This window comes from Triticum aestivum, chromosome 5A (assembly GCF_018294505.1).
Source record: "Triticum aestivum cultivar Chinese Spring chromosome 5A, IWGSC CS RefSeq v2.1, whole genome shotgun sequence".
NCBI classification, from domain to species: Eukaryota; Viridiplantae; Streptophyta; class Magnoliopsida; order Poales; family Poaceae; genus Triticum; species Triticum aestivum.
This window is the reverse complement of record NC_057806.1, coordinates 700,759,073-700,779,556: the sequence shown is the minus strand read 5'-3', so window position 1 is coordinate 700,779,556 and position 20,484 is coordinate 700,759,073. Positions and strand designations below refer to the sequence as shown.

Here is a 20,484-nt window from a genome sequence, read left to right as displayed (position 1 = left end):
TTCTAACAGTTCTGAGCCTCCCATCCAACAATTTCAGTGGTGTTGTTCCAGCTGAGTTATCACAACTTTCTAATCTGCAAGTCCTAGACCTTTCCAGCAACTCCTTCTCAGGTGAGATCCTCACAGCCATGCCAAACCACAATTGCTCTCTCGAGTCGTTTAATCTCACCAGCAATAGCTTCATGGGCGCCTTCCCACAGTTCCTCCGAGGATGCGACTCCCTGGCCACCCTAGACATCGGGAACAACCAGTTCTTTGGTGGTATCCCTACATGGATCGGGAGTCAGCTTCTATCATTGAAAATCCTTAGACTTAGATCAAACAATTTCACCGGAGAAATCCCCCCCCCCCCCGAGTTATCGAGGCTTTCGCAACTTTAGCTGCTCGACATGGCCAAAAATAGCTTGATAGGATCAATTCCGGTAGCCTTCGGCAACTTGACCTCCATGAGGCATAATCTTCCCCCATTTGACCCTGATCAGGTTTTCCATCTTGGTAGAGTCAACATATCTTGGAAGGGCCGTGAACAAACTTTTTGGAACAACATCGGGTTAATAACAGGTATCGATCTATCATGCAATTTACTTACAGAGAACATCCCGGATGAGCTAACACACCTGAAGGGTCTCCGGTTTCTGAACTTGTCCAGAAATGACCTGTCGGGCAGCATTCCTGAAACAATCGGCAGTTTGGAGCTCTTGGAGTTCCTTGAGCTCTCATGCAATGAACTTTCAGGTGGCGTTCCTCACAGCATTTCAAATCTGCCGTCCCTCAGCATGCTAAATCTCTCAAACAACCGCTTGGAGGGCCACATACCCACCGGGAACCAGTTACAGACACTTGCAGATCCATCAATATATGGCAACAATCAGGGGTTGTGTGGCTTCCCGTTGAGTGCGTGTGAGCCCACATTGGGTGAGGGAGCTGAAGACCACACAAAGCTCAGAGACCTGGGTCTGTGTTACTCTGTGATTCTTGGCATCGTTTTCGGTTTCTGGCTTCGGTTTGGAGCTCTGTTCTTTCTAGAGCAGTGGAAATTTTGTTTTCTCCATTGTGTTGACGACTTAGGGATCAGGATAGCTGTCAGGCGCTAAGGCCTTCACATGTAAATCAGCAGCAAATGACATTAGCGCCAATTATGTACTGTATGCTCCTTTTATTTTTAAAGTTGTAACACTAAACTGAACTATATACAGCAGCAAAATAATTGGGGATGCTTGGGTGTGAATATCTCGCCGCGCCCTGGATGTTGATGCTGCAGCTCTTGCTGTGAAGTATTCTGATGGATGCCTTCAGTGTGGCCCTGGGAAGATCTTTTTCATCCGGGATTTTATCAAGTCCAGCGACTGGAGAGCTTGTACTGCGTCTCCTGGCAGGCGTTGTATCTCCAACTCTGCTCGGATCAAAAGGAGCTTCAGAGAAATGAAAAACCGAGATCAGCGTCCACCCATATTTTGATTTTAGAAAACTATACAAAAAAATTTATACACCAGCACAAATGAATAATGATTCGCCAGTGCTCTAGCGTATGCACAATGCAATGATAGCTAAATTAGAAGCTTTCCAACAGTCCCTTAGCATTGATATGAACTGTAATGTAACATAGTTATAATCTTAATAAAAGCATCAGTTATGCCAAAGAAAATCCTACCAAACTAGTATCCTCCAGTAATTTACTAGAAACATCACCAAGTAGAATGTCTCTGATAATCCAATCAAACTTATGGTGTATCCACTGAAATGTCTGGGCAAGACAACTCCTATGGCTCCTGCCGGTTGTCATACTCATCGACATGCAAGTCGTGATTCCTATTATAAGAACATGATCAATCTCATACATCACATATATCATTCATCATTCATCACAACCTTTGGCCATATCACATCACAAAACACTTGCTGCAAAAACAAGTTAGACGTCCTCTAATTGTTGTTGCAAGTTTTTACGTGGCTGCTATAGGTTTCTAGCAAGAACATTTCTTACCTATGCCAAAACCACAACGTGAATTGCCAATTTCTATTTAACCTTCATAAGGACCCTGTTCATCGAATCCGATCCGACTAAAGTGGGAGAAACAGACACCCGCCAGCCACCTTATGCAACTAGTGCATGTCAGTCAGTGGAACCGGTCTCACGTAAGCGTACGTGTAAGGTTGGTCCGGGACGCTTCATCCCACGATGCCGCCGAATCAAGATAAGACTAGTAACGACAAGCAAATTGACAAAATCGACGCCCACAACAACTTGTGTTCTACTCGTGCATAGAAACTACGCATAAACCTAGCTCATGATGCCACCGTTGGGGTTCGTAGCAGAAATTTAAAATTTTCTACGCATCACCAAGATCAATCTATGGAGTCATCTAGCAACGAGAGGGAGAGGAGTGCATCTACATACCCTTGTAGATCGCGAGCGGAAGCGTTCAAGAGAACGGGGTTGATGGAGTCGTACTCGACGTGATCCAAATCACTGATGATCCTAGCGCCGAACGGACGGCACCTCCGCGTTCAACACACGTACGAAGCGGAGACGTCTCCTCCTTCTTGATCCAGCAAGGGGGAAGGAGAGGTTGATGAAGATCCAGCAGCACGACGGCGTGGTGGTGGATGCAGCAGTGATCGCAGCAGGGCTTCGCCGAGCTTTTGCGAGAGGGAGAGGTGTAGCAGGGGAGAGGGAGGCGCCAAGACTTGAGGTGCGGCTGCCCTTCCTCCCCCCTTTTATATAGGCCGCCTGGGGGGGCGCCGGCCCTGGAGATGGGATCTCCCAAGGGGGGCGGCGGCCAAGGAGGGTGGAGTGCCCCCCAAGGCAAGTGGAGGCGCCCCCACCCTAGGGTTTCCAACCCTAGGCGCAGGGAGGCCCAAGGGGGGACGCACCAGCCCACTAGGGGCTGGTTCCCTCCCCACTTCAGCCCACGGGGCCCTCCGGGATGGGTGGCCCCACCCGGTGGACCCCCGGGACCTATCCGGTGGTCCCGGTACAATACCGGTGACCCCGAATATTTCCCGATGGCCGAAACTACACTTCCTATATATAATTCTTCACCTCCGGACCATTCCGGAACTCCTCGTGATGTCCAGGATCTCATCCGGGACTCCGAACAACTTTTGGATTACTGCATACTCATATCTCTACAACCCTAGCGTCACCGAACCTTAAGTGTGTAGACCCTACGGGTTCGGGAGACAAGCAGACATGACCGAGACGACTCTCCGGCCAATAACCAACAGCGAGATCTGGATACCCATGTTGGCTCCCACATGCTCCTCGATGATCTCATCGGATGAACCACGATGTCGAGGATTCAAGCAACCCCGTATACAATTCCCTTTGTCAATCGGTACGTTACTTGCCCGAGACTCGATCGTCGGTATCCTAATACCTTGTTCAGTCTCGTTACCAGCAAGTAACTTTACTCGTACCGTAATGCATGATCCCGTGATCAACCACTTGATCACATTGAGCTCATTATGATGATGCATTACCGAGTGGGCCCAGAGATACCTCTCTGTCATACGGAGTGACAAATCCCAGTCTCGATTCGTGCCAACCCAACAGACACTTTTGGAGACACCTGTAATGTACCTTTATAGTCACCCAGTTATGTAGTGACGTTTGGCACACCTAAAGCACTCCTACGGTATCCGGGAGTTGCACAATCTCATGGTCTAAGGAAATGATACTTGACATTCAGAAAAGCTACAACAAACGAACTACACGATCTTTGAGCTAAGCTTAGGATTGGGTCTTGTCCATCACATCATTCTCCTAATGATGTGATCCCGTTATCAATGACATCCCCATGTCTATAGCCAGGAAACCATGACTATCTGTTGATCAACGAGCTAGTCAACTAGAGGCTCACTAGGGACACATTGTGGTCTATGTATTCACACATGTATTACGATTTTCGGATAATACAATTATAGCATGAATAATAGGCAATTATCATGAATAAGGAAATATAATAATCATTTTATTATTGCCTCTAGGGCATATTTTCAATAGAAACATAATTAATCCTACCACCACTTTGGTATAGGGCGATGCTAGGCGTCGGCTGACCGCCCAATTTTCGGCCGTTCGCCTAGCAACCACTCAAATATCGGAATTGTCCATAGGTTTAACCGCAGCTAAATTACAAATCAACTCTAAGGCATGTTCCGCTTCCAGGTCAAGAATGTCATTAACATATTTAGAGATTTCACTATCATTACTACCTAGTGAAACTCCTAACTCATTTGCATTGTGGATGATCTCATCATTAGAAAAATGCAAAATAAAATTGGAAGTGCTGACCGACATACAAGTAGTGACCTGCATGTCACGAAGCTTGGCCGCCCGCATGGCGCACCTCAGCTGCATTGTAACGCACCGGACACACCCGCCGGTGGTCGTTACTCCTGGCGAGATCTAGACTGGCCCCACAGATCAATACTAGTCTTTTCTGTGCACTTTGTCCTCACTCGTGCGCACCCGAGAGCAACTTCCCGATCGGTCACCCATCCTGACACTACTCCAAGCTGAGCACGCTTAACTTTGGAGTTTTGTCTGAATGGGCTCCCGGAAAAGAAGGAATTCCTTATTGATATGAGTAGTCTATCATCCCTAATAAGCCAGGCCATCACATACACCCCCACTCAGAGGAACCGACGTCCCCGTCGGGCCACAGGAACGTTCCCTCTTGGCACATACGTCTGTGCTTCCAGTCTAGTACATGTGCCATGCCGTGTGCCACGACGGGTCACAAACGTCATGAACAACATGACCACGCACCTGTCCGCAACCATCCGTGTAACCGCGAGGGTCGGCTCTGATACCAACTTGTAACGCCCCGGACACACCCGCCGGTGGTCGTTACTCCTGGCGGGATCTAGACTGGCCCCACCGATCAATACTAGTCTTTTCTGCGCATTTTATCCTCACTCGTGCGCACCCGAGAGCAACTTTCCGGTCGGTCACCCATCCTGACACTACTCCAAGATGAGCACGCTTAACTTTGGAGTTCTGTCTGAATGGGCTCCCGGAAAAGAAGGAATTCCTTATTGATATGAGTAGTCTATCATCCCTAATAAGCCAGGCCATCACATGCATATCATCAACATCCGTCTGGTCCTGAAGGCGACAGCTCATCCATCTGCCCACAGACACAGGATCCGGAATACCTCCAAAAGCGATGACCTCCTTCCTAGTCGCCCCGTTTGGGGTAAGGCATCCTGCCCCACCCCCAATGGACGGCCCGGCAAGAGGAGTCAAAGAGCCGCAGACCACCGCCGGCGAGCGTGGGGCTAGTGAGGGTTGGGCCGCCTGCCCAGACTCCCCACCAGGCGTCCCGTGAGGAAAAGAGAGGGCGGGGGCCGCCTACCCCCGCGCCCCACCCGACCCGACAGTCGGACTCGACTCGGGTCGTGAAGCCAACCCAGCGGTGTCAGCTGATCAAACGGCGTCGCAGGTTCGGCCACCCTGGCCATCGCAAAAGAGGAGGGAGTCGAGGCCTCCTGCCCGAACCCCCTCCCAAACCAGGCTTGTCACCGCACGGCGACACCGCCACCACAGCGTCCAGTCCCGACGGAGTCCTCCCGAGCATCAAACCAGCAACAGAGGAGGGAGAACGGGAGGTCACTTGCTCAAGACCGTCCCTCCCATCTGGAGAAACCGTTTTTTCAGCAAAGCCCAGCGGAGGTAACATGCGCTCAAACACATCTCAGATTTAACCCTGTCGCTCCACATCCTGGGAGACGCGGAAGCGGGCTGAAAAGAACCGAATCTCAAGGTACTCATAGGCACTGACGGAGAGGGTGCAGCCCCATTCCCGGGCGTCTCAGGGTCAGTACCCGGGCCATTGGGCAACTCATGCCCTGTTGGGGTTCGTAGCAAAAATTTAAAATTTTCTATGCATCACCAATATCAATCTATGGAGTCATCTAGCAACGAGAGGGAGAGGAGTACATCTACATACCCTTGTAGATCGCGAGCGGAAGCGTTCAAGAGAACGGGATTGATGGAGTCGTACTCGACGTGATCCAAATAACCGATGATCCTAGCGCCGAACAGATGACACCTCCGCGTTCAACACACGTACGGAGCAGAGACGTCTCCCGCGCCTTGATCCAGCAAGGAGGAGGGAGAGGTTGAGGAAGAGAGCTCCAACAGCAGCACGACGGTGTGGTGGTGGTGGAGCGGCAGTACTCCGGCAGGGCTTCGCCGAGCTCTTAACGAAGGAGGAGAGGTGTTGGGGAGGGGAGGGGCTGCGCCTTTGATGTGGTGTGCAGCCCTCCCCTTGCCCCTCTGTTTATACGGGAAGGGGGAAGGGGGCCGGCCCCCTCTAGATGAGATCTAGAGGGGGGCGGCGGCCAAGGGGGTGGCTTGCCCCCAAGCAAGGGGGCGCCCCCTCTAGGGTTTCCCCCCCCCCCCCAACCCTAGGCGCATGGGCCCAAGGGGGGATGCGCCCAGCCCTCCAAGGGCTGGTTCCTTTTCCACTACGGCCCATGAGGCCCTCCGAGAGAGGTGGCCCCTCCAGGTGGACCCCTGGAACCCCTCTGGTGGCCCCGGTATAATACCGATATGCCCTCGAACCTTTCTGGTGACCGTATGACAACTTCCCACATATAAATCTTCACCTTCAGACCATTCCGGAACTCCTCGTGACGTCTGGGATCTCATCTGGGACTCCGAACAACATTAGGTAATCACATACAAGTCTTCCTAATAACCCTAGCGTCATCGAACCTTAAGTGTGTAGACCCTACGGGTTCGGGAACCATGTAGACATGACCAAGACAACTCTCCGGCTAATAACCAACAGCGGGATCTGGATACCCATGTTGGCTCCCACATGTTCCATGATGATCTCATCGGATGAACCATGATGCGAGGATTCAAGCAATCCCGTACAGAATTCCCTTTGTCAATCGGTACGTTACTTGCCCGAGATTCGATCGTCGGCATCCCAATACCTCGTTCAATCTTGTTACCGGCAAGTCACTTTACTCGTTCCGTAACACATCATCTCGTGACCAACCCTTAGTCACATTGAGCTCATTACGATGATGTCTTACCGAGTGGGCCCAGAGATACCTCTCCGTCATACGGAGTGACAAATCCCAGTCTCGATTCGTGCCAACCCAACAGACACTTTCGGAGATACCCGTAGTGCACCTTTATAGTCACCCAGTTACGTTGTGACGTTTGGCACACCCAAAGTATTCCTACAGTATCCGGGAGTTGCACAATCTCATGGTCTAAGGAAAAAATACTTGACATTAGAAAAGCTTTTAGCAGACGAACTACACGATCTTGCGCTATGCTTAGGATTGGGTCTTGTCCATCACATCATTCTCCTAATGATGTGATCCCATTATCAATGACATCCAATGTCCATGGTCAGGAAACCGTAACCATCTATTGATCAACGAGCTAGTCAACTAGAGGCTCACTAGGAACATGTTGTGGTCTATGTATTCACACATGTATTACAGTTTCCGGATAACACAATTATAACATGAACAATAGACAAATATCATGAACAAGGAAATATAATAATAACCATTTTATTATTGCCTCTAGGGCATATTTCCAACAGTCTCCCACTTGCACTAGAGTCAATAATCTAGTTACATTGTGATGAATCGAACACCCATAGAGTTCTGGTGTTGATCATGTTTTGCCCGAGGAAGAGGTTTAGTCAATGGATTTGCAACATTCAGGTCCGTATGCACTTTACAAATATTGTCTCCATTTTGAACATTTTCACAAATGGAGTTGAAGCGACGCTTGATATGCCTGGTCTTCCTGTGAAACCTGGGCTCCTTGGCAAGGGCAATAGCTCCAGTGTTGTCACAGAAGAGAGTCATCGGGCCCGACGCATTGGGAATAACTCCTAGGTCGGTAATGAACTCCTTTATCCAGATTGCTTCTTGTGCTGCCTTCGAGGCTGCCATGTACTCCGCTTCACATGTAGATCCCGCCACGACGCTTTGCTTGCAACTGCACCAGCTGACTGCCCCACCATTCAAAATATACACGTATCCGGTTTGTGACTTAGAGTCATCCAGATCTGTGTCGAAGCTAGCATCGACGTAACCCTTTATGATGAGCTCTTCATCACCTCCATTAATGAGAAACATATCCTTAGTCCTCTTCAGGTACTTCAGGATATTCTTGACTGCTGTCCAGTGTTCCATGCCGGGATTACTTTGGTACCTTCCTACCAAACTTACGGCAAGGTTTACATCAGGTCTGGTACACAGCATGGCATACATGATAGGCCCTATGGCCGAGGCATAGGGGACGACACTCATCTTTTCTCTATCTTCTGCCGTGGTCGGGCATTGAGCCGTCCTCAATCTCATACCTTGCAATACAGGCAAGAACCCCTTCTTGGACTGATCCATATTGAACTTCTTCAATGTCTTGTCAAGGTACGTACTTTGTGAAAGACCAATGAGGCGTCTCGATCTATCTTTATAGATCTTGATGCCTAATATATAAGCAGCTTCTCTAAGGTCCTTCATTGAAAAACACTTATTCAAGTAGGCATTTATGCTTTCCAAGAATTCTATATCATTTCCCATCAATAGTATGTCATCCACATATAATATGAGAAATGCTACAGAGCTCCCACTCACTTTCTTGTAAACACAGGCTTCTCCATAAGTCTGTGTAAACCCAAACGCTTTGATCATCTCATCAAATCGAATGTTCCAACTCCGAGATGCTTGCACCAGCCCATAGATTGAGCGTTGGAGCTTGCACACCTTGTCAGCATTCTTAGGATCGACAAAACCTTCCGGCTGCATCATATACAATTCTTCCTTAAGGAAACCATTAAGCAATGTCGTTTTGACGTCCATTTGCCATATCTCATAATCATAGAATGCGGCAATTGCTAACATGATTCGGACGGACTTCAGATTCGCTATGGGTGAGCAAGTCTCATCGTAGTCAGCCCCTTGAACTTGTCGATAACCCTTAGTGACAAGCCGAGCCTTATAGATGGTCACATTACCATCCGCGTCTGTCTTCTTCTTAAAGATCCATTTATTTTCTATGGCTCGCCGATCATCAGGCAAGTCAGTCAAAGTCCATACTTCATTTTCATACATGGATCCTATCTCGAATTTCATGGCTTCCAGCCATTTGTCGGAATCTGGGCCCGCCATTGCTTCTTCATAGTTCGAAGGTTCACCATTGTCTAACAACATGATTTCCAGGACAGGGTTGCCGTACCACTCTGGTGCGGAACGTGTCCTTGTGGACCTACGAAGTTCAGTAGCAACTTGATCTGAAGTTTCATGATCATCATCATTAACTTCCTCTCTAGTTGGTGCAGGCACCTCGGAAACATTTTCTTGAGCTACGCCACTTTCTAGTTCAAGAGGCAATACTTCATCAAGTTCTACTTTCCTCCCACTTACTTCTTTCGAGAGAAACTCTTTCTCTAGAAAGGATCCATTCTTGGCAACAAAGATCTTGCCTTCGGATCTGAGGTAGAAGGTATACCCAACAGTTTCTTTAGGGTATCCTATGAAGATGCATTTTTCTGATTTGGGTTCGAGCTTTTCAGGTTGAAGTTTCCTGACATAAGCATCACATCCCCAAACTTTCAGAAACGACAGCTTAGGTTTCTTACCAAACCACAATTCATACGGTGTCGTCTCAACGGATTTCGACGGAGCCCTATTTAAAGTGAATGTGGCAGTCTCTATAGCATAACCCCAAAATGATAGCGGTAGATCGGTAAGAGAAATCATAAATCGCACCATATCCAATAGGGTGCGATTACGACGTTCGGACACACCATTACGCTGATGTGTTCCAAGCGGCGTGACTTGTGAAACTATTCCACATTTCCTTAAGTGTGTGCCAAATTCATGACTCAAATATTCTCCCCCACGATCTGATCGTAAGAACTTGATTTTCCTGTCACGTTGATTCTCAACCTCACTCTGAAATTCCTTGAACTTTTCAAAGGTCTCAGACTTGTGTTTCATTAAGTAGACATACCCATATCTACTCAAGTCATCAGTGAGGGTGAGAACATAACGATAGCCACCGCGAGCCTCAACACTCATTGGACTGCACACATCAGTATGTATGATTTTCAATAAGTTGGTTGCTCGCTCCATTGTTCCGGAGAACGGAGTCTTGGTCATTTTGCCCATGAGGCATGGTTTGCACGTGTCAAATGATTCATAATCAAGAGACTCTAAAAGTCCAGCTGCATGGAGTTTCTTCATGCGTTTGACACCAATGTGACCAAGGCGGCAGTGCCATAGGTATGTGGGACTATCATTATCAACCTTACACCTTTTGGCATTCACACTATGAATATGTGTAACATCACGTTGGAGATTAAATAAGAATAAACCATTGACCAGCGGGGCATGACCATAAAACATGTCTCTCATATAAATAGAACAACCATTATTCTCAGATTTAAATGAGTACCCATCTCGCATTAAACGAGATCCAGATACAATGTTCATGCTCAAAGCTGGTACTAAAAAACAATTATTGAGGTTTAAAACTAACCCCGTAGGTAAATGTAGAGGTAGCGTGCCGACGGCGATCACATCGACCTTGGAACCATTCCTGACGCGCATCGTCACCTCGTCCTTCGCCAGTCTCTGTTTATTCCGCAGTTCCTGTTTTGAGTTACAAATATGAGCAACAGCACCGGTATCAAATACCCAGGAGCTACTACGAGCGCTGCTTAGGTACACATCAATAACATGTATATCACATATACCTTTGGCATTGTCGGCCTTCTTATCCGCTAAGTACTTGGGGCAGTTCCGCTTCCAGTGACCGGTTCCCTTGCAATAAAAGCACTCAGTCTCAGGCTTGGGTCCATTCTTTGGCTTCTTCCCGGCAGCTTGCTTACTGGGCACGGCAACTCCCTTGCCGTCCTTCTTGAAGTTCTTTTTACCCTTGCCTTTCTTGAACTTAGTGGTTTTATTCACCATCAACACTTGATGTTTCTTTTTGATTTCTACCTCCGCTGATTTCAGCATTGAATATACCTCAGGAATGGTCTTTTCCATCCCCTGCATATTGAAGTTCATCACAAAGCTCTTGTAGCTAGGTGGGAGTGACTGAAGCATTCTGTTAACGACCGCATCACCCGGGAGATTAACTCCCAGCTGAGACAAGCGGTTGTGCAACCCAGACATTTTGAGTATGTGCTCGCTGACGGAACTATTCTCCTCCATCTTACAACTATAGAACTTGTTGGAGACTTCATATCTCTCGACCCGGGCATGAGCTTGGAAAACCATTTTCAGCTCTTGGAACATCTCATATGCTCCATGTTGCTCAAAACGCTTTTGGAGCCCCGGTTCTAAGCTGTAAAGCATGCCACATTGAACCAGGGAGTAATCATCACTATGCGTCTGCCAAGCGTTCATAACGTCTTGTTCTACTGGGAAAGCAGGTGCTTCACCTAGCGGTGCATCAAGGACATATGCTTTCCTGGCAGCTATGAGGATAATCCTCAGGTTACGGACCCAGTCTGTGTAGTTGCTGCCATCGTCTTTCAGCTTGGTTTTCTCTAGGAACGCGTTGAAGTTGAGGGCAACATTAGCGTGGGCCATTTGATCTACAAGACATATTACAAAGATTTTTAGACTATGTTCATGATAATTAAGTTCATCTAATCAAATTATTTAATGAACTCCCACTCAGATAGGCATCCCTCCAGTCATCTAAGTGATACATGATCCGAGTCAACTAGGCCGTGTCCGATCATCACGTGAGACGGACTAGTCATCATCGGTGTACATTTTCATGTTGATCGTATCTTCTATACGACTCATGTTCGACCTTTCGGTCTTCCATGTTCTGAGGCCATGTCTGTACATGATAGGCTCGTCAAGTCAACCTAAGTGTATTGTGTGTGTAAATCTGGCTTACACCCGTTGTATGCGAACGTTAGAACCTATCGCACCCGATCATCACGTGGTGCTTCGGAACAACGGACCTTAGCAACGGTGCACAGTTAGGGGGAACACTTTCTTGAAATTATTGCGAGGGATCATCTTATTTATTCTACCATCGTTCTAAGAAAATAAGATGTAAAACATGATAAACATCACAATGCAATCAAATAGTGACATGATATGGCCAATATCATTTTGCTCCTTTTGATCTCCATCTTCGGGGCGCCATGATCATCATCGTCACCGGCATGACACCATGGCCTCCATCATCATGATCTCCATCATCGTGTCTTCATGAATTTGTCTTGCCAACTATTACTTCTACTACTATGGCTAACGGTTAGCGATAAAGTAAAGTAATTACATGACATTTATGTTGACACGCAAGTCATAAATAAATTAAGACAACTCCTATGGCTCCTGCCGGTTGTCATACTCATCGACATGCAAGTCGTGATTCCTATTACAAGAACATGATCAATCTCATACATCACATATATCATTCATCACATCCTTTTGGCCATATCACATCACACAGCATATGCTGCAAAAACAAGTTAGACGTCCTCTAATTGTTGTTGCAAGTTTTTACGTGGCTGCTATAGGTTTCTAGCAAGAACGTTTCTTACCTACGCCAAAACCACAACGTGATATGCCAATTTCTATTTACCCTTCATAAGGACCCTTTTCATCGAATCCGATCCAACTAAAGTGGGAGAGACAGACACCCGCTAGCCACCTTATGCAACTAGTGCATGTTAGTCGGTGGAACCAGTCTCACGTAAGCGTACGTGTAAGGTCGGTCCGGGCCACTTCATCCCACTATACCTCCGAATCAAGATAAGACTAGTAACGGCAAGTAAATTGACAAAATCGACGCCCACAACAACTTGCGTTCTACTCGTGCATAGAAACTACGCATAGACCTAGCTCATGATGCCACCGTTGGGGTTCGTAGCAGAAATTTAAAATTTTCTATGCATCACCAAGATCAATCTATGGAGTCATCTAGCAACAAGAGGGAGAGGAGTGCATCTACATACCCTTGTAGATCGCGAGCGGAAGCGTTCAAGAGAACGGGGTTGATGGAGTCGTACTCGACGTGATCCAAATCACCGATGATCCTAGCGCCGAACGGACGGCACCTCCGCGTTCAACACACGTACGGAGCGGAGACGTCTCCCGCGCCTTGATCCAGCAAGGAGAAGGGAGAGGTTGAGGAAGAGAGCTCCAACAGCAGCACGACGGCGTGGTGGTGGTGCAGCGGCAGTACTCCGGCAGGGCTTCGCCGAGCTCTTAACGAAGGAGGAGAGGTGTTGGGGAGGGGAGGGGCTGCGCCTTTGATGTGGTGTGCAGCCCTCCCCTTGCCCCTCTATTTATAGGGGAAGGGGAAGGGGGCCGGCCCCCTCTAGATGAGATCTAGAGGGGGGGCGGCGGCCAAGGGGGTGGCTTGCCCCCCAAGCAAGGGGGCGCCCCCTCTAGGGTTTCCCCCCCCCCAACCCTAGGCGCATGGGCCCAAGGGGGGATGCGCCCAGCCCTCCAAGGGCTGGTTCCTTTTCCACTATGGCCCATGAGGCCCTCCGAGAGAGGTGGCCCCTCCAGGTGGACCCCTGGAACCCCTCTGGTGGCCCCGGTATAATACCGATATGCCCCCGAACCTTTCCGGTGACCGTATGACAACTTCCCACATATAAATCTTCACCTTTGGACCATTCCGGAACTCCTCGTGACGTCTTGGATCTCATCCGGGACTCTGAACAACATTCGGTAATCACATACAAGTCTTCCTAATAACCCTAGCGTCATCGAACCTTAAGTGTGTAGACCCTACGGGTTCGGGAACCATGTAGACATGACCGAGACAACTCTCCGGCCAATAACCAACAGCGGGATCTGGATACCCATGTTGGCTCCCACATGTTCCATGATGATCTCATCGGATGAACCACGATGCGAGGATTCAAGCAATCCCGTATAGAATTCCCTTTGTCAATCGGTACGTTACTTGCCCGAGATTCGATCGTCGGTATCCCAATACCTCGTTCAATCTTGTTACCGGCAAGTCACTTTACTCGTTCCGTAACACATCATCCCGTGACCAACCCTTAGTCACATTGAGCTCATTACGATGATGTCTTACCGAGTGGGCCCAGAGATACCTCTCCGTCATACGGAGTGACAAATCCCAGTCTCGATTCGTGCCAACCCAACAGACACTTTCGGAGATACCCGTAGTGCACCTTTATAGTCACCCAGTTACGTTGTGACGTTTGGCACACCCAAAGTATTCCTACAGTATCCGGGAGTTGCACAATCTCATGGTCTAAGGAAAAAATACTTGACATTAGAAAAGCTTTTAGCAGACGAACTACACGATCTTGCGCTATGCTTAGGATTGGGTCTTGTCCATCACATCATTCTCCTAATGATGTGATCCCATTATCAATGACATCCAGTGTCCATGGTCAGGAAACCGTAACCATCTATTGATCAACGAGCTAGTCAACTAGAGGCTCATTAGGGACATGTTGTGGTCTATGTATTCACACATGTATTACGATTTCCGGATAACACAATTATAGCATGAACAATAGACAAATATCATGAACAAGGAAATATAATAATAACCATTTTATTATTGCCTCTAGGGCATATTTCCAACATGCCCAGCATCCCCCCCTCGCGCCTCTGAGTTACCCGAGCCATCATTCTTATCATGCATGTCCACATCAGTCCTTGCTAGCACCTCGGCGAAGAACTCAGAATCCTCAAACTCAATATCAAGGTTATACACGAGGCCCTGATGCGTCCACTTGACCACGTCAGGCACAAACTCAGTATCCAGTACACTCACCAGCAACCGGGCCACCCCGTTGGCACGTGTGAAGGCCATACCCACTCTCTCAGTTTTGCCAACCAGAATCCCGAAACTTGCAGCAACCTGAGCATCCCGAATCAACTTAGATGGAGCTCCCGAAAAACGCAACTATACCTGAGTGAGAGGCTTACCCTGTGGTTCAACCTTCTTCCACTCATGAAACTCAAGAATGCACTCTGTGCCAGGAACTCTGCAAAGCCAAAAACTAAGAAGATGCTCCAAGTCCTCAGTAGTCGGAAAGTCAACCTTGTAGCTGTTGGCCTCAAGTCGAATAAGCTCCCACTGAAAATCACCTGGGGCTAACTCCCTAAGTCGCTGCATAATCTGAGCCTCAGATACGTCACCTTTCGTGACTTTGACCACCCCCGTAGTTGTGCTCTGGGCCTCCTCGGGGACCTCCCTCGCACAAGGAGACTCAAAGAACATCAGCTCAGCACAACAGACTCCATAAATCGTAATACTCGGCATCTGATCTCTCAGTATCGGGCACTCCCCCGTGTCATGCGCTGGTTTGAGGCAAGTGTCACAAAGCTCAGTAACACATACAACAATAAAGTGGCCCCTCTCACCACATCGATAACACAACATCTTCTCTTTTTTTCCGAGCCCCCTTAGAGGCTCTCTCACCATCTGACTGGTCAACAGCACGAGAAGCAGCCGCCACCACTGGCTCAGACACAGGAACCTCAGCAGAGGCCAGCGTCGTCACCACCTCCATAGCCTGACATGTCAAATCAGGCGTCTGTCCAGCAACATTCACCTTAGAGGAGGCCGTCGGCTCCACGACGACCGTCGGTGGAGGAGGTTGTCGGTAGCGGTTTCTCCCACCGCGACCACCACGATATCCACGGTAGCCACCTCTCTGCCGGCGATCCGGGTCAGAAGCGCCCTCGACGAAGCCACCTGGAGGTCCATAAAACGGTCTTTCAGACGTTCCATCACTTTGCCAGGCATAGCCTCGCCCACCGCCGGACGAGGACGTGCCACGATGCTGACCCTGGCCATACGCATCGATGCCATCGTCGCCCCACTGTCCCCGAGGCATCGCATTAGCAGCACAGTTGTTTGGTCCCGCGCCACCAACGCCCCTTTGCTGCGGCATTGCAGTCGGAACCGGCCCGGCAACTGAGGCGGCCTAGAAGCCACATGAGGAGGCGGCGCTGCCCTTGGCTGCTGCCCTTGCCCGGCTGCTTGCGCTGCACAACGACCGCAGAGCCGGACGCCGGCGGCCTCGGCCCTATGGCTCCAGCGCCCCGACCCGCCGGAGCCATCCCAAGAGGCGCCGCTGGTCGCAGCCCCGACGGAGCAGTCCCGCCCCGTCCAGCTGGCGCCATCCCCGCAGCCCCGGAAGGACGCTGGCCTGGTGGAATCGCAGCACCCCGGCTGGCCGAACCAGCAAGCACCGGAGGTCGCTGGCCCGTCGGCGGGGCCGCACCTCGCCCGACCGGTGCAGTAGCGGCAACTCCCGATGGCCTCGGACCAGTTAGGCCAGCACCACGCCCCCCTTCCATGGCGAGAGGACGAATGCGGGCGGCTCGACCGATCCCACACGAAGGGAAGCCAGGAGTAGCAGAACGAGAAACCCTAGTCGGCGGCAGCGGCGAATCACGTAGACCCGTCGAGGCGCACACGACGACAGAGACAGGAGTCGGCTCGCTCATTACCTGGGCCTCATACCCAGTAATCGCGGCCACAGCCGGCCCATCCTGTGCCTCCCCATGCTGGGCCACATACCCAGTCTCAGCGTGCTCAAACATCGGCCCATCTTGGCCCAGGAGCAGATTCAAACGAGACGACCTCGCCAGCCGGATTTCAGCCACGTCGGTGATCACCGGCGCCGGCGCCGCGTTCAACCTGCCCTTCCTCTTCTTCTTCTTACCAACTACGCGAGTCCATGAATCCGAATTGAAAAAGTCAGACAACATAATGGTTTTGATGCATACCTTCGGTAGAGGGCCTTTCCATGGCCGACCCGCAGACGCCGCCGCCGTCCTCCGGTGGATGATCCGGCGCACCACCTCCACTCTCTCGTAGGGGCGCAGTCCTTGCCGTGCCGGATCGTCCAACGGTACGACCCCGTCTACGATCGAAGCCACCTCCTCCTCCGAATACCCAGGGTTGAATGCCTCGCAAATCAAATCTGACGGCGTCGGCGAGTAATCCTCCGGCGATTCGCCGGCGAGATCGTCGTCGTCGTCATCCTCTTCGTCCGACCCCGCGAGTACCCAAAACCTGCCGCCGATCTGCCTTCCACCCGGGTCGCGGCGGACGCCGCGGGTGCCGGCCGAGTCGCGCCTGTCATGTCCTTCTGGCGCACCTCGTCCTTCAACTGAACTAATAGTAGACACATCTACTGGAAGTGGAACCAAGCATGTGAAATATAGTAACCGTGATAAAATGACTAGGACTTAACAGCCTGAATTACTAATCACACACAAAAAAAGAAGTGTGCCTGAAGCAGATGATACCTCACTGCTATTGAAAAGTCTTAGATCAGAGTTCCAATGCTCGTGCTAGAAAGACTCATCTGCATCGGTTTCTGTGAGACCATGCTCCCGGTACTGAAACAGACCACACAGGTTATACAAACATTTAGGACAGCAACTTCACCGTATTAATCAAATCCAAATTTCCTACCGCAGGCACAGATCAAATGTAACCCACCTTTAACTGTTCACGGATTGATGCCACATACTTCAGTACATCATCAGATTCTGATGAACTTGATGGTGAAGTGACCACTTTAGAATGACATGCAATATCCAATTTTATATAGAAGATCTACCGATTCTGAGGAAGACAAGACTTCCAATACCTGTGCAATCCAACCAAACATGTACTAAGTAGCTGGCTGTAGTAACAAAACTTCTATAGTATGTAAATAATGTATTCATGCTATACTGTAGCCTGTCTCTTTTGCAGAAACCTCTGATCCTTGACAAAACAATCATCACAAATGTATGGCCTAATAGTACTTACTTCTTGGACAGTACACAGTGAACAGAAAAGCTGATTGCAACAAGCACGCGATACTCTGACGAGCGTCATGTCAACAGCTAAAATTTCTGTGATTTCTCGCCATGCGATTGTAAACAGGTAAACCATGCTATTGTCAGAAGTAACTCTCTGGATAAGAACTTACTTAAAATAACAGGGAGCGTAACAGACCTTCTTTCTATCTACTCCCTCCATTCCAAATTACTTATCGTAGATATGGATGTATCTAGATGAACTGTCCGAGCGAGTTGCTGCTAGATGTTGCAAGGAACATCTCGAGTGCAACGGCCAAGTCCCTCCCGACCTCCATGCAACGGCCTGCGAGCTTTCTGGCAATCACGAGCTTCAAGACTCGGGCATGGGCCGGGGGCGTGCATTAGCTCGGCCTTGTGACTTGTGAGCGTCCCACGCCAACTTCTCCGGCACCTGAATTTTGATCTACAAATGCAATTGCATGTGAACTCAACTGGAAATACTCCAGAAATAAATGCGAGCACCAGGATTTGAACCCTGGTGGGTTGGGGATACCACAGTCCCTCTAACCATCCAACCACATGTTGGTTCGCTCAACTGAAAATACTCAGTATATGCAGAAAAAAATACAGATTGACTAAAACACATCTAGATGAAAAATAACTATGTCACATCTAAGTCATCCGCCACACATCTAATAGCTATAAGATTCGTGTCATTTAGTACTTGCCCGTGCGGCTGTATTGACGCACGCGTTGTTGGTTAGCTGGTGCAATCGCACCGTCTCCTTTTGCCTTTTTTTTCTCCGCTGGTGGGCTTCCTTTGTGCCGTTTCCTGCATGGGCCATAGGTTGTAGGTTACAGGCTTGGCTTTACTTTGTTTGTTCTTTTTGCTGGAGTTTTTGTTTGTTTTATTTTTATATTTTTAGAAAATGCACATCTAGATTGAAAATAACTATTCTCTCCATTTCAAAATAAGTATCTTGACCTTAGTATAACTTTACACTAGAGTTAGTACAAAATTGAGACACTTATTTTAGGACAGACAGAGTATGAGATATCTAACTCGCACATCACACAATCAAAATAATGGATTTTGTGTCGACATATATGTGTCTACATACGTCCACGTGTTGTAGTTGTTATTTCTTTTTTGCCATTTTTTTGTCCTGGCATGGTATGTGCCACATCTAGTGAGTTGTAGTATCATTGTTGTTCTTTTTGCTAGTGTAGACCTCATGTTGTGCCTGGCCGCGTTGCGGTTGTCTTTGTGTTTTTTATGTCATTTATTTTTTCTTTCTTTTTATAAGAGATGTCAAGCAAATGATGATGCAGTGAGTGTCTTGTCTCCACCTTAGAAATACTCACCGATTGCAAGTCCAACCTCAACATGCAACTGGGGTTGATCCATTTTTTCGGCTTGGTTGCAGGTCCATCTTTGATACGCAACTAAGGGGGCAACTCATTTTGCCTCAGTTGCATGTCCACCCTCGACATACAACTGAGTCCCTTCTTTGTCCTAGTTGCAAGTCCTATATCGACATGCAACTTTAGGGATTGGCCTTTTTTGTCCCAATTGCATCTCCACCTTCGACATGCAATTAGGCTCGATCCTTTTTTGTGTCCTAGTTGCAAGTTAACCCTCGACACGCACCTGGGGAGGCCGACCCATCTTGTCCCAATCATATGTTCAGCCCAACATGCAAATGAACCCGCCTCATTTTTTTGTCCTGGTTACAAGTCCATCTTTGATACGCAACTGGACATGGCATACTGTTTTGTCCTAGTTGCAAGTCCATCCTCGACATGCAACATTAGGGGTCGACCATTTTTTCCCTAGTTGCATGTCCACCTCCGACATGCAACTGGGCCCGATCTTTTTTTTGACCTAGTTACAAGTTCACCCTCGATATGCAACTAGGGAGGCCGAGCCATCTTGTCCCAATTGTAAGTCCATCCTCAACAGGCAAATGGACCCGCCTTATTTTTTTGTCCTAATTGCAAGTCCATCATTGATACGCAACCGGGCACGACCCATTTTTGTCCTAATTGCAAGTCCACCTACACCCTGCAACTGGAATGTCTGACCCATTTTTTGTCCCCGTTGCAAGTACACCCCTGATATGCAACTAGAGCCCATCTTTGTTTCTCTTCAAGTTGCAAGTCCATTCTCGACATGCAACTGGGGAGGCTGACCATCTTGTCTCAGTTGCAAGTCGACCCTCAACATGCAAATGGACCCGCATATTTCTTGTCCTAGTTGCAAGTCTCCCTTTGATATGCAACCGGACATGATCCATTTTTTGTCCTAATTGCAAGTCCATCCACATCCTGTAACTGGGATGTCTGACCCATTTTTGTCCCAGTCGCAAGTCGATATGCAACTGGGGCCCACCTCTTTTTCCTCTCCAAGTTGCAAGTCCATCCTCGACATGCAACTGGGGAGGCCGACCCATCTTGTCCTAGTTGTAATAAGTCCACCCTCAACATGCAAAATGGACCCGCCTTATTTCTTATCCTAGTTGCAAGTCCACCTTTGATACGCAGCCGGGCATGGTCCATTTTTTGTCCTAGTTGCGAGTCCACCTACACCCTGCAACTGGGATGTCTAACCTATTTTTGTCTCAATTGCAAGTCCGGCCCCTCTATGCAACTAGGGCCCACCTTTTTTCTCTCGAAGTTGCAAGTCCACTCCGGACA

The 20,484-nt window shown here is 48.8% G+C and overlaps 1 pseudogene; it reads right to left on the bottom strand.

Annotated features, from left to right (window-relative positions):
* Nucleotides 1-1,136: 1,136 nt before the first annotated feature.
* LOC123101835 (uncharacterized) lies at nt 1,137-17,863 on the bottom strand (annotated as a pseudogene).
* Nucleotides 17,864-20,484: the final 2,621 nt, after the last annotated feature.